At 36.4% G+C, this 18,173-nt stretch overlaps 1 long non-coding RNA gene across 2 annotated transcripts; it reads left to right on the forward strand.

The window, feature by feature from the left end:
- Positions 1-887: 887 nt before the first annotated feature.
- LOC136828289 (uncharacterized) lies at positions 888-17,786 on the forward strand. Of its 2 annotated transcripts, none has more exons than XR_010849980.1 (3): positions 888-1,024; positions 9,468-9,570; positions 17,649-17,786. It is a non-coding gene; the product is annotated as an uncharacterized lncRNA (long non-coding RNA). The 2 variants fall into 2 exon arrangements; XR_010849981.1 differs by lacking the exon at positions 17,649-17,786 and adding an exon at positions 12,700-13,455.
- The last annotated feature ends 387 nt before the right edge of the window (positions 17,787-18,173 follow it).

The following is an 18,173-nucleotide window of genomic DNA, read 5'->3' on the forward strand; positions in this document are numbered from 1 at the left end:
CTAGAGTTGCCATATTATAAGTGACGACGGACGTAGGAACGAAGGTAGAAACGGTTGAAGGCAAAATGACAAGTAATTAAACTAAAATATCAAAGGAAAAATAGGCGACTTTTTAGTACAAAAAGAACGAGAAAAGTTTATTTATTTGCTTTTATAGTAAAGAAGCAGTGTGTATATTGCAATTCTTACAGTGCCATTTCGTCATTAGATGCCAATTAGGGCAGAAGAGTGGATCACTTGATTGACATTAGGAAGAATTGATAGTTATAGATTAACTCTGCAAAGATGTCAAAATTTTGCATCCATCTTTCTATTATATTCACAAGGATGGTTCAGTATCCATAATATAAATTTATAAGTTTATATATCTTTTGTAAGTTGGTAGTTCACTATCCTTCATTTTACGCTCTTTTATGAAATTTATAGTTTACAGTCGGCAATACATTATGCAACTTGTCCTCATGACGATTGCTGACCTCATTCCTATATCCGAATAACTCTGGCCAGACTCAGCTGCCATCTCGTTATTTAACTTGGGAAATCATTTTAACACCGACCTTTGGCGCTACCATGAAATTCTATGGTTTAAAGAATAAGAATTTAGCTATTTATTGTAAGTATGAAAATCCCTGCCTCTGCACAGACTTCATTTATTTATTCATTTACAGGCTTAATTTTTTTCCAGATGTCAAATAGTCTCAAATTTCAGTGGAGTTTAAGAACAATTACGTCTAACTGCCAGTTAAGAAACATTTTTAAACAGATATATATCAAAACAAATCCTATGAAAGTCATGAAAATACTACCCATTCAAATCCTTATGTATATTGTAATTGTTGCGCACTTGAGCGCCCCCTCTCACTCACATGCGCACAGCTTTTAGCAAAAGAGTAAATGATCATCAGGCAACTCCATTGAATCTTTTCGTCCACTTGTTAGCTTTCCGGTTTTCAGAAGCAAGATGGCGACGGTCAGCTGTCAAAGTCTAGTGACTGTAATTAAGTATGAAAGTCGAGTATTTCCGGTAAGATTTGAACGTCGTAGATTTAACAGTAAGCCTAGTCAATGCAAATCCAATTTTGTTAAAGAAATGACTTAATTTGAGGTTCAAGTAGTGAAGTTGGAGAAGCCAGCAGACACTAGCTAGAACCTACCCTACTGTTAGCATATAGGCCGCTTGTACATTTATTTGTTAGCCGAGTTTATTGTAAACATGAGCTTTACTAATATAGCCAGTGTCTGTCTCTTTTGGGTTTAAAATTGGTTAAAAATTTCTCATAATGGTAGGAGTGGTCAGTTCCCTTGGCCAGGTCAAGGCACGGAACCAAAAGTCGGGCACGGTGCCCCAAATCAAGTCAGGAAGGTAATTTGATTAGGTCAGGATACAGCATCCTAGTTAAGTTAGTAGCCAAGGCTTCTTGCACTGCCCAGGTCATTGTTTTGAATGGAATTACCTAAATTATAGTTTTTGGCTGCATATCAAAATTGGTAATTCTAAGCCGGCTGTCCGCGGTGAGCTAGACTATGGCAATTAACGTTTTCCGATGTTATTTTACCTGAATTTATAATATTTTGTCGCTCATTTGAAGACTACGACGTGTCAGGTATTACCTCCATAGCTATAACGAAAATTGAACTAATCACCCCTTTGTACCTAGAGCTGTTTACTGGTTTTTTTGCCTTATTAGCTGCTTATCAAAAATTCATGTACCTTCAAAGGTCAATATTTTTGTCGTCTAGTCGAGCTGGCTTAGAATTACCCAAAAATGTTATTTTTGTTGGTCAGCTATAATTGACCTGTAATTAACCTCAGATCTGATTATATTTTTGCTGTTATGCATGCGCAGTTTTGTAGGGGAACTTTTGGTAAAAAGTGGAGTTTCCTTCACTATGGCACGGCCTACTAGGTTAGATTAGGTATGGTACGTTAGGTTAGTATGGTTCCTATTATAATAGATTTACTTAGCCAATCCCTTCTTGAACATAGATTTCCTTAGCCAATCCCTTCTTGAACATATGACTCCATAATGTGTCTTGTATACGCGGAACCATTCCATACAGTCTGTGCGCAGCTAATACTTAGAAATACCATTTTTTGTAGGATGAATTGCACACTATTCTATTAAGCTATAAATATCCTTTGCCTTAGGCCTATTCCATGTTTGACAACATCCTATGGAGCGCAACCTGTCCTAAGGAGCTGTGACTCCCCTCGCCCACCTGTGTTCATTGAAGGTGGGAATGGCTGTCAATTTCATTATGTCTGTTTGGTAAATGTTGAGGAAACTGCCCTTATGAAGATGCTGAATATTATTTTTTAACTGAACTTAGAAACAGATGTACAGTAGCCTATATAGGCTAGGATAGCCTAGGCCCAGCCTAATGCAGTACAGGTGGGATAATTTGAGAAAGTTTGTGAGATGCTGAGAAATTCATTGTCTTTTGCGTTTTTACTTTTATTCCTGAGGAGGCTAAACAAAGCAAGCTGTAGGACTGAACATAAAAGATGGTAAATTTGTTATTATCTAGGTAGATTTCTCAGTTTATCTTGCCTGTGTTGCATTAGGCTTTGTAGGCTATGCAAAAAAATAATAATAAATGAAATCATGTGACTCTCCTTTACACATAGCCTACTGTCAATTCTGTTAATTTTGGACATTCATAAGTAACTGAATAATTATAGGGTTAAGAAACAAATAGCCTAGGCTAAGTGCATGGTGGTCTGTTGAAACTGGTCCTGGTCGTTTCGGCCGTGTCATGTAGGCCTTAACATCCAAAACAATGTTAGATGGTATGTTTATGGTATTTACAGTCATTATTTTGTTTTATGTATATCCCCAAGGGATATACATAAAAGGACCCCATTTTGCATGTAAACGTGCTTACGGCCTAAATGACTTAGGGCTAAAATGACCATAACCCATTGAAATAAAGACAATGGCGCTCTAATATTCAGGTGAAAAATTAAAAACATCGGTAATATGAACTTGATCTGATATCAACAAATGATTAGTAGTAGCTCCTGTGCAGCGCCATTTTCAGGTGTTTGCAGCATCCTGTAAGCCATTTACCCCTGTCCCAGTTTTCTCATTCTTGCTGTGCAGCCTCTCTTTAAGTAGTACTTCTTGGTGCATCTGTGAAGTCCTCTCCCAGTTCCATCTTGTATCTTTTACCATGCTGTCCAACTACTCCAACTCCATCTTTTCAGTCTCAACCTCTGGGTTGAAATTGCCTCAGTGCTTGGCTTGACAGCCTAAATTTCATTATTGCATAAAATGTTATGTCAAAACATCCAAAATGGGTAGTTCGAGAAACACGTTCAAAGGCAGAATATGCATGTGTACATTTGTGGGTAAATTTTTACTTGAAACCATAGGCTAGGTAATTGTATTGTGAAGTTGAAAACCATAGGCTAGGTAATTGTATTGTGAAGTTGAAAACATGGTTTTATTATGTGTTTGGTGCATTTTGAAAGTTTCGTACATTTGTTTTTGTTGCAAATTAGTAGTTTTGGAAATGTTGGACCTCCCCCCCCTCCCGCCTTTATACCGTATACTTATGGGAGACCACATTGGGAACAGGATTGTGGGTCAGGTAGGAAACAAAGTGACTGAAGTATGGGGTGTATTCCAACTTAACTTGACCAAGGATGCTGGGACCTTGTGTAGCTGATGGGCCTTAGACAACCTTCCCCAACCTAGCATCACCTACAGGTCAGGAAATTAGATTAAATATCCATTTGGGTTGCAGCATAACTTTGGATATCAGGGACTTATCTTAGCAGGACTTCACCCCTCTTGTAACTCCTCCTTCCCCCCATACACAGTATAATCTAGCTTACAATGTCCTTACTTACCCATTGTGCTGAGTCACTTTGAAATTGTTCAGTATGTCCCTACCTCAAGGAAATTTAGAAATTGCAGATGAGTTAAGGGAAAGATAGAATACTTGCTGCAATTCTCTCATTTAAATTTCCCCTACCCAAAAACCCTATTTCCCTCAGTGATCACCCATAAATATAGGAAATAATTAATCTGGATTCCAGTTTCCAAAATCTCACTTCATTGGCAAAACATAGAAAAAAGAACCATCAGGTTTGTGCATTGTCCACACCTACATACCAAGGTGGATAAAACAATCTTCCAACCAGCCATCCATACCCACAAAGAAATGATAGGGAGTTCACTTGCATGAATGTTTAAAGAAAACTTACAACAAATTCCATTGATTAACAGTAACTATTTATTTGTAAAAATTCTAGTTTTTCATGTAAGAGGTAATTTGATGTAACTGGAGCCCTGTTGTTTATAAAAAATAATGTAATGAGCCATATTGTCAATAGAAAAAGATTGTTAGTATTGTGCTTGGTTGTAATTGCTTTTTTTTTTTTTTCAGATGGTATGTATGTGTGCCATTATGGAATATTTTATGTTCATGGAGCATGAAGTGAGAATTTGACATGGAGATCAGTGTTTAAACCAACTGATATGATTTTCAATAGTGTCATACATAAAGCTAGCCAATCAGTATTGGTGGTCCCCAGGGAGGCATGGAATTGGTTTATGCTAACCTATATTTATCAATATTCAAACATTTTTTTTTTTAAGTCCTTCTGTGTCTCCTGGTTGGTGGTTTCTGCATGTGGAAACCTGGTGGTGGTACATATTAAAGGATTAAGTTATCCTTAATGTAACTGTAGCATGCAGCACCATTACTGATGTAGTTTTCACTCACTTGTACATGCATAAGTAATTCCTTTACTAGATGCGACTTCCTATTACATAGTGTGTAGTTCATCCACACCTTTCCACAATCTTCACATGGTTTGTTCTTCAACTAGGGCAAGAGCTTGCACCCATCAGTTCAAGTTCTGTAAGTACCATCCAACTTTGTATACTTTGACATGTCAAAGAAAGAAGGAAAGTATGATTGTATTTGTGCAGACACAAGGAACAAGGAAGATAGGAAAACGTATGGTTTGTCACAGTGGCAAAATACATGGTTAAGATCATATAAATATTTATGCTATGACAAGATAAACTGTAAAAGTTCATATTTATTACTAAGTAGTTTAACTTTTATTGTTTGGGATAACAAAGAGTTAGTATTTATTCATTTTTTATACTAAATGAAAACTATATTCATTACTTGGAATGAATATTGCCTACTGTTAAAGTTAGCTTTATCTTTGCTCTGTTTGGTGCCATCGGCATTTAAAAACAAAAACATAATATGCTTGGCTAACTGGCTGGGACCATCTTTGCATTCACCTGTTTACCAGCAGATGGTGCTGGAATGTTTACGTTCTGTCATATTTCTTCATGCACTTGTGTTAAACACACGGTCGTGATCTTCTATGGACTTTATTTTGATGATTTCTGGCTAATTTCTCTTGTATGGTATCGTGATTTTCTGTTTTTGCTTTGTTATCTACAACAGTCAGAGATGAAAGCATTAGGCTTTATAGGAAAGAGGTTGTGAAAACCAGATGTTTAGGTTTTGCCGATAACAACTTGGCCTATGTTAGCAGCCATGTTACTAGCTGCCCAGGCTTGAGTGTGGTTTTCTTGATATTTAGATTGACTGTTTGATGAGAGGATGTGTAAATTTTTGTGAAGTATCAGAAGATGTTAGAAGTCAATAGTTTACCTAGACACTTAGGGCACACCAGCAGCCTAGTACTCAGTTTTTTTCCTTTTGTCTTCCAGTCGTGCCTGATAGCCTAGGTTAATTCCTCTCTCTCTCATTCTGCTGTGCCTTCTTTTGCTCCCTAGGTGGTTCAGGAGAAATAAAAATAGACATATATTCTTTTATTAGTTAGCTTTTGATTGAAATATTAGCCCCAAAATCACCCTCCCCAAAGTTTTTGACCTTTTACGATTTCCCACATGAGAGGGAAGTTGTTGGAGCCTTGGCTTCTGTCTGTAGCCCACCCTCTGGACTGCCCTGCATCATTTGATTGACTGACGGAACCAAGGCATGTCTCGGGACCAAGGCTCTGTGCTTTTCGACTGCTCGCTCTCTCTGTTTTTTCCAGTTTGGTTTTGGCACTGAGCTGCCTCAGCTGCTCCAGCTCTGGTTAGACTAGCAGGGATGGGTTGCATGATTTGACTACCTGAAATCTGCTGAACATAGTGGTTTCATATAAGTAACTGACAAAGTAAGTACATAGCTATAGTTTCTACTAAAAAAATCGAGGTAGCACTTCAATAGTTTAATGTAGGTGACAAGCCCTGCCCACTAATGGAAGTACTGGAAACAACTTTGCAGAAAACCTCATTCTGTTTCTGACACCTCTTGAGTAACATCGGGGGTTTTAAAGCTGCAGTTTTTGTTTACTGGTTTTCAGTTGTTTGGCTGGATTTCAGTGAAGTATTATCGTTGAGTAGCCTTCAAGCTTTAATGGCTTTCAGGAACATTTTTTTAGTTCTTTGGTTATTATGTCTGAAGATTAAAGTTCACCTAGTTTCGCTATTGTGGCGAAAGTTGCAAAAACCAGATTAATCATCTTCATATGATTCTCATACAATTTCTAGTAAATTTGGTGGGCAGAAATATAGTAGTGAGAAAAATTTATGCTAAATGTAATGATCAGCAAGAGTAGAAGGTACTTAATCTTAGTTAAACAAGTTAAGAGAGGGATAGAAAAAGGAAAGTGGCCTCTAGAGCATAAGAACGAGCTTCCCTTAACCTAGCATTCTACCCTAGCCTAGGTTAGAAAAAAACTATGCTATTCCTTCTTCCCGTTTCCGAGTTTTTGTCCAGGTACTAACCCTCCTACTTCTAATCCATCTACTCCTGTGCCTTGCTCCCTCGCTTCAAACCCGATGCCATTGCCAGTCTAGAGTCTGGGTTTCACAAGAAAATTATCCTACTAGTGAATACTGGTAGTGCTTGATTTAGGATAATTTGCCTCATGATAATTTGGTTTTGCGATGGGGTTAGCAATTAACACTGATGTGACAATATTTAGAAAATATTTTTAGATTTCCCACTGGAGCAGGCAGCAACGTACAATCAGGCAGCCAGAGACAACTTCATTTTCTCCATATCTTTATCCCATCTTCTAGTTAAAAAAGCAAAAGAGAATGATAAAAGTATTGTTAGTAATGTTATACTCTTGCGTAAATGCGTACAGCTATAAACAACCGAACAAGAAACTGCTGTTTTGCTAATAACTGAATCTGATAACAACAGCTGCTTTGTTTGTATTTCAACCATCATACAGTAGTACAAAATTACTGTAGTTGTGTTACAAATGATGTTAAGTAGACTAGGACTGATAAATTGTTACATTACAGTAAACTCCCCGTATTTGCGTTTTCATGATTCGACGGATTCACGCATTCGCGGATTTCTCTGGGAACGTATCTACCCATTAATTGTGGAAAATTCGCCCATTCGCAGTATTTTTCACTGAGAAATATTCACTAATTACTGTATTTTCATATTTTCATGAGTAAATGCACTTTTTGTGATAAAACTATTAAAATATTCAGGTATAAGCATTTTTAGAGGGTTTTTCTTGTGTTTAAACTATCAAAATAGGCAGTTTAAGTGTTTTTAGAGGGGGTTTTAAGTATTTGCAGATATCAGCTATTTGTGGGGGTTGCGGTACGCATCCTCCACGAATACGGCCTTACTGTACACCCTTTTTCGCTATGGAGAAAAGATGGGCAAGGAAAGATACTGCAAAATTTAAGCTGCAAGTTGCAGCTGAAGCTGAGAAAATGTTCAAGCCGCTATTGACTATAAAATATCTTGCATCAGCAACATGGGTGAAACTCGACCGTAAATATAATTGGAGGAAAAAGTATTTTAATCAAAACTACTGGGCATGAAAGAACAGACAGTACTGCTGTTTTCACGCCGATATAAAATAAATACGTAAAGCTCATAGTATGATGAAATCAAGTGAAAACAGCAAACAGAATCTTGATTTTTTTACACAAAACAAACTTGCCCCAGTGGTCAATTAATTTCATGGTGAGACGTATTTGTTATATTTTGACTTGAAAACACCTTGTCCCATATTAATAAAGTATCTAGAGATTCATTTACGCTAACTAGAAGCAAGAAAAGTGCTCTGAACTGAGTTAAATATAGCAAAATAAACTTACGGCGTAATCGATATCCGAACCAAAATATTGACCGCTATGATCTATTTTATAATACAAAAGCAATATGAAAATACATACAATATTGTTGGACATGGGAAAGTAAAGCATAACTTTAAAAGATCTATGGAAAAGATGCATATTCGTTATGTTGTGTTTGTATAATACTAATATTAATATGTGAATATAAAGTGCAGTACAATGTGGGCTAGGCAGTTCCTCAGACGAGTCAGTAGAGTTCTCGGCTAGCACTCTGCTAGGCCCGAGTTCGAGTCTCTGGCTGGCCAGTGAAGAATTAGAGGAATCTGTTTCTGGTGATAGAAATTCATTTCTTGGTATAATGTGGTTTGGATTCCACAATAAGCTGTAGGTCCCACTGCTAGGTAACCAATTGGTTCTAAGCCACGTAAAATAAGTCTAATCCTTTTTTTTTGTAGGCTAGGCTACCGTATATGTATATGATATACCATAGTGTAGGCTAAGCTAATTCTTGTTTGTTTTATTCAGTGTCTCTTTGTACTGAGTTAGAAGTCAGTCTGCATGAACCTCCAGAATTAGCCAATATTGGTAATTACTATACCATATATGTATAGAGTATACTTTATAGTGTAGGCTAGGCTACCATATATGTATAGATGGCACTGAATACCCTGGTGTAGGCTAGGCTATATTTGAGATATGTTTTTCCAACAAACAATGGGTTTTTTGGAACCTAAACCCATTGTAAATATGATAATACCTGTACATTGATTAAAAAATACTGTAAAAGACAACCGTATTGGAGTCAGATGGCGTGGTGAGAGATGACACTAAAATTACATATGTTGATGAGTTATTGGTAAAGAGTGGAAGACAAACCACAGGAAAGATAAAGAGTGACAGATTTACCAAGGCCCTTTGCACCATGTTGAAAGTGGTGTTAGTGATGCCATTCAAGTACCAAATGCAGTTTACTACTCTTCCCCATAATTATATTGAAAACTTAATGAATGAAAGCCTGAAGATTTATCATGTCTATAAGTATTTTATTCCTACATTGTAAGGGAGCACTCATATGTCTTATTTTATGCTGGTTCTAGCTGTTTTTCTAACAGGGACAGGTGAATTTCAAGTGTGTCAAGGTCACAAAATGCAGGTATGTTAGCATACCTGCACAAAAGGGTTTTGGGACCTAACACCCATTGAAGGGTTCAAGTATACAGTAACATTAATCATTTATCATTTACGTACTGATATATCTACTCTTCCATTTTCATTGCTGATCAGTATTTTCTAGTTCAATTTATTAAATTTTTTAATATGCTTTATAATAAAATTTTTAAGGATCCTTTGAACATTGCTTTCTTTCAGAGTGCTGTTGCAGTTAGCTATTTTATGAGATACCATTTGATGTCAGCCATGAGTGAACATACAACACCCAAAACCAGGCCTCAGACAAACCAGCGTAATGAAGGTACAGTATGCCTTGACAGGTATGACTAGCCTTGGAGACTCATTTTAGTTCTTTGTGCTTATTTAAGAGTTCTTTGTCATATATATTGTATAGCAAAATCCATGGCCCTTTGCAGCTAAGCCACGCCCACTTCCACGCCAGTGATTGGCTAGCTCTCTAAAGGGGAATGAAGTCATAGTTCACAGTCCAAATGATTGCCAGTATGGATTTGACTCTGGTACTATTGAGCTCTGTGCATGAACGATGACACCACAGATTTGAGATACCGGATTTGTGAAGTATGCATTTTATATCTCCGATAAAAGATATATTAAGTTATATAATTATCATTATGAAGATCTTGGATGATTCTGTGTGAATCTGTTTTTTTATTTTGATCATGCACAGCCTAACTACACAAGCATCTTGCTATTTTTTCTTTTGGTGTTGGCCCACATGAGCGATTTCACATTCACCACAGTAATTGAAGTTATATACCATTATGAAGATCTTGGATCATTCTGTCTGTGCGTCTTTTTTTTTTTTTTTTTTATCATGCGCAGCCTAAGTACACAAGCATCTTGCTTTTTTTTTTTTTTGGTCTGCATAAGCAATACTGCATGCACCATATTAGTTGAAATGAAGCATTGACTTGTGCAGCCAGTTCTGATATTAGGGTATTAATTCATCATAATCCTGCATGTCAGACCTTAATATCATTGTGAGATTAGGCTACATATCAAATTCTTATATTTTGAGGCAATGACAGGGCATAGGCCTATATGTCAGTTTCTTACATTTTGAGACAATACGTAACGGCATAGGCGTACACATCAATTTCTTATATTTTGAGGCAATGAGAAGGCATAACCCTACACCTAATTTTTATATTTTGAGGCATTGACAAGTTATAGGACTCCATGTCAATTTCTTATATTTTGAGGCAATAACAGGGCATAGGCCTACACATCAATTTCTTGTGTTGAGGCAATGATTTGGCATAGGCCTCCACAAATTCTTATATTTTGAGACAATGACAGGAATGGGCCTACATGTCAGTTTCTTATTGCAGATAGTTTTCTACCCATATCTGTTGGAAATAGTAGCTTTTAATTAACATAGTAGCTCCGACCCCACAATATATACAGTAAACCCCCCGTATTCGCGGTTTCACTATTCATGGACTTGCGTATTTGTAGATTTCTACGTGGAACATATCTACCTATTATTCGCGGAAAACTCGCCCATTCACGGTACTTTTCACTGAGAAATATTCACTACTTACTGTATTTTCATATTTTCATGACTAAATGCACTTTTTGTGATAAAACTATTAAAATACTCAGGTATAAGCATTTTTAAGGGATTTTTTTGTGTTTAAACTATCAAAATAGGCAGTTCTGAGTATTTTAAGAGTGGTTTTAAGTACCTGAGGATTTTAACTATTCACAGAGGGGGGAGGGTTTGCGGTACGCATCCTCCACAAATACGGGATGTTTACTGTAATGTATATGCATACAGTGAACTGTACATGTATAAGCATGTGCATATACACATAGATGCATGCTTGCATTGATGGCCATAGTAAATGTAACCCCACTTATAGCACAGAAATTAAGAATAAAATTTGTGGGCATGTAGCCAATGGCGCGCGCACACCAACCATATGATGTCTCGGCCTTATACACAACTATCGAACTGCTCTTAGTGAATCATATTGAATATATATTTACAAAAGGGATAACCAATTATATTACTTTGATGAGTAAATATAAGAATGCTGTAGCATTTCTATGAAAATGAAGGCTATGGTAGGAAGGCATCATAAGATACTTAACGAAATAAGAAAAAGATGAATATCTGAAAAAGTTATGTATGAGATGATCCAAACCAGTCTGCCGGTAGCCCATGAATCATTTGATTTTGGGGGCATTCTTATAGATTACCCTGTTGGACAACAGGATCTAAGCTCTCTAAATTCTCTCTCTCTCTCTCTCTCTCTCTCTCTATTCTAGTGTAGACTATATTCATAAATATCTCATTTACTGTTAAAACAAATGACTAAATTTCAATTAACAATAGTAGGCAGATAATTCTTTACACAATTATTTTATGAATAGGTGTATGTTAATTTCACAATGTTAGGTTACCATATGAAAAATTTTTGAAGATGCAAGAAGCACCATAGCATCAGCAACAAAAACAGAGTAAGCACAACAAGAACCACAATAAAACGCCTGAATATAAGGTAGGCCTACAATCCAAACGTCATAAGCTGCGTAAACCTACAAAAAGTCATAGGATATTATAGGTCTACATCATTTTTTATGGTTCTGTTATTTCGAAAGGAGATGATGTCCTGAAGAAAATTCTTGGCAAATTATATTCAATATGGCTTGTATAGCCTAGCATACTGTAAATTTAGTTAAACATAGGCATATTCTGGTTTTGTAGAGTGCAGTCATTGCTTATCATCCCACCGAATGTGGAAACAAGTGCAATGAAATCAATTTTATGACTGCAGTATTAAAATGTAGTAAAATTTCCTAAAACAAATATGAAATACTAGTCTGCATAGCTTGAGAAAGTCTTGTGTTGAAATTTAGAATGGTGAACTTGCCTGACAATATCAGATGGTAATTATCATTGTCCTGTAATTCCAGTTCACCAGTTCGAATGCAGACATTCCGCGTCATATTTGTATTTAGTATTCAGGTGAACGTCATTTATGAAAAACAACATTGCTGCATCGCGGAACACTACTGACTTCATACATATTTTCCTAATTTTTTCCCCATTTTTAGCGATATGTGTAAAATCAAGGGATAATATAACGTTTCCTTTTGATAATCAGCAAAACTTATTTTAGTTCAGTAAAACTACCACTACAAAATTAAGGAAGATGAAAAGAACCACAAAGTAACCATCTTTTCAAAACCATCTCTAGCCAGTCAGCTTCAAGGAATGGTTGTGACGTAAGCAGTGGGCAAGGCTTAGTTGCAAAGAGTGGTGAATTTTGCTATAGGTTGCGAGTGCTTACTAGTTCATGCTGTGCTTTATTTCAGACCAGATTCCATTGCTGAATAATGTTCTTTGAATTGAGTATGTAGAATTTGTAATGTTGAACTAAGTTTTTAGTTTTGATTGCAGAAACATCTTGCTGTACATGGGTAATTTGTTCCAAGACTACTGTAGTGCTAAAAAATGAAAAATAATATAAGCAAACTCTTAAAAAATGGACTGAAACATCCTACAAGCAACCAGTAACATGGCTAATGCAATACAGTAAATTCAGTAGTTCAGCATTTTTACATTTTCAGTAAATTTACTGTAGACATTGTAATGAATGCTGATGGAAAGAAAAACCAAATAAAATTTGGTCTGATGTGTAACATTTGTGTCCTGCACCATAAGTGATTATTGATACTCTTGTCTAACTCAAGTCAAAAGTATGAGCTATGGTGGCAAACTTTTCGTGGTGTATTTCATTGTTAGGTGTGAGAAGTGGATTGTAAGCTGTCAATTTAGTAATGGATGCAACAAAATACATATAGGAATAATAATAAATAAACTGCTGTATTCACTTCATGTCTCATGCCTGTTGATTGTAAACAGCAAGTAGCCACAGTTTTGTAAACAGCAAGTAGCCACAGTTTTGTACTGCAGTTTGGTATATCCACATTCAAAATTCAGTAAACCTTCTCTGCAGGGCTATGTATTGCAACATCATTGTGTTTATTATGGCATGTCATTCGCTAGTTGAACATAAGTTATAGTTTATCATTGGTTGAAACTGGGTAGTTTTAATGCCCCATTTCGACTGATAATTGTATTAATCACATTTTATCGAGGGATATTAACTTTGTAAAACTTTGAGTAAAAAAAAAAATAAACATTACAAGAGAAGAGGAGTGAACAAACCTTCATTCATATGGTTCCATTATTACACTAGTGAAAATCAATAATTTACATTTAATTAGTCGTGGTTCATTTGTTGATTACATATAAATTTCACTACTGTAAGCAGTTGTTTGAATGCCTTTGTTTATTCACTATATATCACTAGTATTTTTTACTGGTTTTGATAATAACATCCTGTATCCTTGATCGTATACAGTTAATATAATTGAGCACAACAGGAGATAGAGTACAGCAAATCACGTTTACAAGAGTAAAAAATCACCAGACAACATTTTAACACTTCAAAAAGAAGCAAAACCATCAAATACATGGTTCATGCATGCAGACCTTGATTTCTGGATAGGTTGTGAATTAAAAGCCTATTACTAATGCTCAACCTTTTCTTTACTGTGTGAGAAGTAAAAAATTTCAGTTATAAAGTAAAATTTCCCAGATTAAAGGATGCTGGGAAATTTGACTTTCTAACTGAAATTTTTACTAACTGTTAAATTCACAATGGCCTTGTTCTACTACTTATATCTTCTTGACTTGCTCCACTTTATTACACATTCAACATGAAGGTTGAATATTAGTACCAGGCTTTTAATTCAAAACCTATCCATCATTCCATTGATCAAATCAAATGTTGAAATCTGCATGCATGACCACTGAATAGAATTTAGTGTACCTGTTCTCTTGTTAATTGTTACTGGTGGTTTTGTTTCTTTTCGAAGTGTTAAAATGTCTGGTGATTAATGACTTGTAAATGTGATTTTGCTGATTTTCCTTGACTTGCTCCACTTTATTACACATTCCAACATATACTTGGCAAAACTTGAATGTGAATCAGACTGCTTTTTATAAACAGTACAATAACAATGTTCTTACCCATTCGTTGTAAATATTTACTGTACTCTTGTTTACAAGTAGGACACATTGCCATCATTCCATTGATTGATCCCTTTTCACTTGATCCAGATTGTTGCTGTTCTCTCTCTCTCTCTCTCTATACAGTCAGTTATGAATGTTGAAATATGTTGGGTCCTTGCACAGTAGGCATCAAGGGTAAGTTGCAATCACTATGAATAAAATTTAGTGTACCTGTTCTTGTCAATAATGTGTTACTGTCACAAAGATCCATCATCTCTAGTAAATGAAGGGGATAGCAGAATAATGAATTCAACTAAAAAATTATAGCATTAAACCAACTTGTGGTCGTCTTCACTCCTAAAACATACCACAGTGAAGTATGTAATGCCATCTTTGGATTGGTCCCAATCATCGGGTATGTGGGTATTTTATGAATAACCCACTCAACTCAGTCCCTGAATATAGAGAATTGAGAATAACACAATTACACATTTTTTGTTGGTCATTTGACATCGCATTATTCACATTTATGCATCTCGTTTTCCATTATTGAGTTGGAAATGGGATTAGTTTCCCATATTTTGTAGATCTGTGAATTTTTTAATGCAGTACAAATTCCATACAGACCCATTTTCCATGCTTCAGACACTTCCCTGACTTGGTCATCTCTGGCTAACCTCACTCTTTCAAAGTTCTTACGAGTCTTGATAAGAGATGGTTTATGGCAAACTGTTTGTTTATTTTGTAACACTGGAACCACTTTGTGAAATGCCTGTCATGGCAGACTGTTGATATATTTTGTTACACTGGAGCCACTTTGTGAAATGCCTATGTAAGACTGGTAATGCTGTCTTGAGATGCCCACGAATTGAAAATTTTCACTGTTATAGATAGCTTTTAAGGTTTGTTGATTTCTATGTTTTGTGACTGAGGTATGGTATATTGCAAAAGTGAAGAGGAAAATTTTGTCAAAGGTTGCCTGTAATCCTTTTATACCAAGTGTGTTTGACCCAGATTTAGGTTACTTCACTTAATTTCACAGTGCACATTCTGAAATGGGGAAAATGTAGTACAATTCATAGAATACAAAATCATGCAAATACTTAACGTTATGTAAGTGTCCAAACCCAGCCTGCAGTGAATATCAAATTCATGAACTACTGTAATCAGTTACATATAGGAATTGTCAGAGTCTGCATGATTTTTGTTCTCTATTTGCTTGGTAATGGAAGAAATTTACATTTTATCAGGAATGACTGCTGTCACAAGACCACCACCCTCAATTTGGTGCAAACTAGGTGAATCACTTACTTTGCACCTAGAAACTTCTCAAATTATGGTAATGTTGATTTATTAAGGCCAAATATCAGTACCTACATTCTTGGCTTATGAATGGTTTCAGCTGTTTTTACATACACCAGTGAGAAGGCATAATGTAGAGTGATATAGATTTGCATGTAAGGAGCTTATAAACTTTATGCAATCTCCCTCTTTTTCCCATGGGGAGTTCTTTCTTGGGCGAGTCGGTAGAGTTGTGGCCTTGCACTTGCTAGGCCCGAGTTTGCCTCTCCGGCCGGCTAATGAAGAGTTAGAGGAATTCATTTCTGGCTATAATGTTGTTCAGATTCCACAATAAGCTGTAGGTCCCATTGCTAAGTAACCAATTGGTGCTTAGCCACGTTAAGTAAGTCTACTCCTTCGGGCCAGCCCTAGGAGAGCTGTTAATCAGCTCAGTGGTCTGGTAAAACTAAGGTATACTTAACTTTTTCCCATGGGGGGTTGGTTGAGCAGAGCAAGCCTTAATGCACTCTGCGGCCCCCAGCTGCAACCTTTTGTTGCTTTTACTGTACTGCCAGTCATATTTTTTCTCCATCTTACTTTCCACCCTTTCCCAACAAATGTTTCATAGTGAAACTGCGAGGTTTTCCTCCTGATACACCTTTAAAACCTTTACTCTTGGATTTCCCTTTCACCGGTGAATGACATTGGCTCCAGTGCTTGGCCTAAATTTTATATTCCATTCCATTGCAGAGTTTGTGTGTGGGTGTGTGCATGCATGTTCGGGTGAGGTAACTTTTATACGAGTGGTTTGATTAGTGTGGTTGTCTGAACATTTTAGCCTTAAGCACTTTGAAGTGTTTATTGCTTGGAACTGTGTGCAATATCTTGTCTGTTGGCTATCCGAGTCATTGGTAATACAGATGGTGTTGCCTCTTAAATGCAAAATTTTGTTTTTACCATAGCTTTCCCCAGTCTTGATGATGACAGCCTCCAGGGACTTGTTTCATCTAGAAAATGTGGTTTGTATTATCATAGACATTGTAATATTAATTTAACCTATAAAGGTTCCCTGACTGGCTCTTTGGAATCAGTTTTACTTCATTAGTGTTTTCATCTTTGGTGCCATTTGGAGCCAGTTTTACTTCATTAGTGTAGTGTTTTCATGTTTGGTGCCTGCTTGTCTCCATACCTCGATGTAGAATATTCCACTCCTTTATGTTTAAGAGCATTAGACATATGTAGTTTGCAGGAGTTGGCATGTTATGCCACAAATATATAGGGCTTCAATCTTAGAGCAAGTCAGATTGTGGAATATTCCAAGTACTGTAGTTAACCAAATTGTTTCCAGCATAAGAGTTTGCCATTGTTGTCAATCTTGCTTTCTTCTTAATAGAATATACAACACAACCCATTTCTAATCACAACAGCAGTGGTATAATTCCTTGATTTGTAGCTTCAGGTCTCTTTTGGAAGCTTGTATTGTAGTGTGTAGTCTTTGAGAGGGGGAGTAGTTAGGGGTCAGTGTATAGAACTTATTATCCCTTTGGGGGTTATTACCATCAGTGCACTGTAGGCATTACTTAGGTTTTTTTCAGTGTCCCTTCTTTCTCTAGCTACAACTTTTATTTCACTATGTGTAACCTCCAATCATATTCTCTTTCTTCCCTCTTACTTTCCACCCTCTCTTGACAAATGTTTCATAGTGTCACTGAGAGGTTTTCCTCCTGTTAAACCTTTGAAACATTTTTACTGTCAGTTTCCTTTTCAACGATGAATGACCTCATAAGTCCCAGCACTTGGCCTACATTCTATATAACTTATTCAGACTAGCAGTGGTCTATTTTGTGAATGCTGCTCTTGTGTAAAAAAATATTCTACTTTGCAATGTTGGTTCTGCCTTTGGGAAATATAAGCTGTCTCTTAAAGGTTTGAGTTTTCTGTTAAGTACTGTAGAAATAATTTAATCATAAGTTCCAAAGTCAACACTGTTTACTGCCTGGCGGCTATTCCTGCAGTATTCTTTAAACATTTCATTTAATCTTTTACAGTAGTGGTGGGAAAGTCAGATTCAACTCTACCTTGCCAAGTAACATTCACCATCACAGGCCAAGTCTCTGCATATCTACCAGCACTAGTTACCTATGTAGGCTTGAATATCCTCTCCAGTCTCAGCTCAAGGCCACTTGGGTATTTCATACACTGATTCAGTTGTTTGACACGTTTTGGTGGTCAACCAAGTTATCATTTTCATTATAACCAAAATGGAATGGCAGTTATGGTGTACTATAGAGTAAGGCTTCCCTCAGTTACGTGGAACTGGAGAAAAAAAAAAAAAATGCCTAACTGCTCAGTAACCACCGAAAATGGAGGGAAAATGTACATATCACTGTAATTAGGCTAAACTTAATTATTTTTTCTTTAATGGTATGCTTTACCCGTACAAGTTTCATGTATACTGAATAAAAACTGTGTACAACTAATTTTAATTACCCCAAATTACTATAAAAAAAAAACCACCACAGACTCCACTTTGCAGTGAAGCAATGGTTATTGGAGACTTTTGATGTCAGTTT

Source organism: Macrobrachium rosenbergii, chromosome 42, assembly GCF_040412425.1.
Source record: "Macrobrachium rosenbergii isolate ZJJX-2024 chromosome 42, ASM4041242v1, whole genome shotgun sequence".
Lineage (NCBI taxonomy): Eukaryota > Metazoa > Arthropoda > Malacostraca > Decapoda > Palaemonidae > Macrobrachium > Macrobrachium rosenbergii.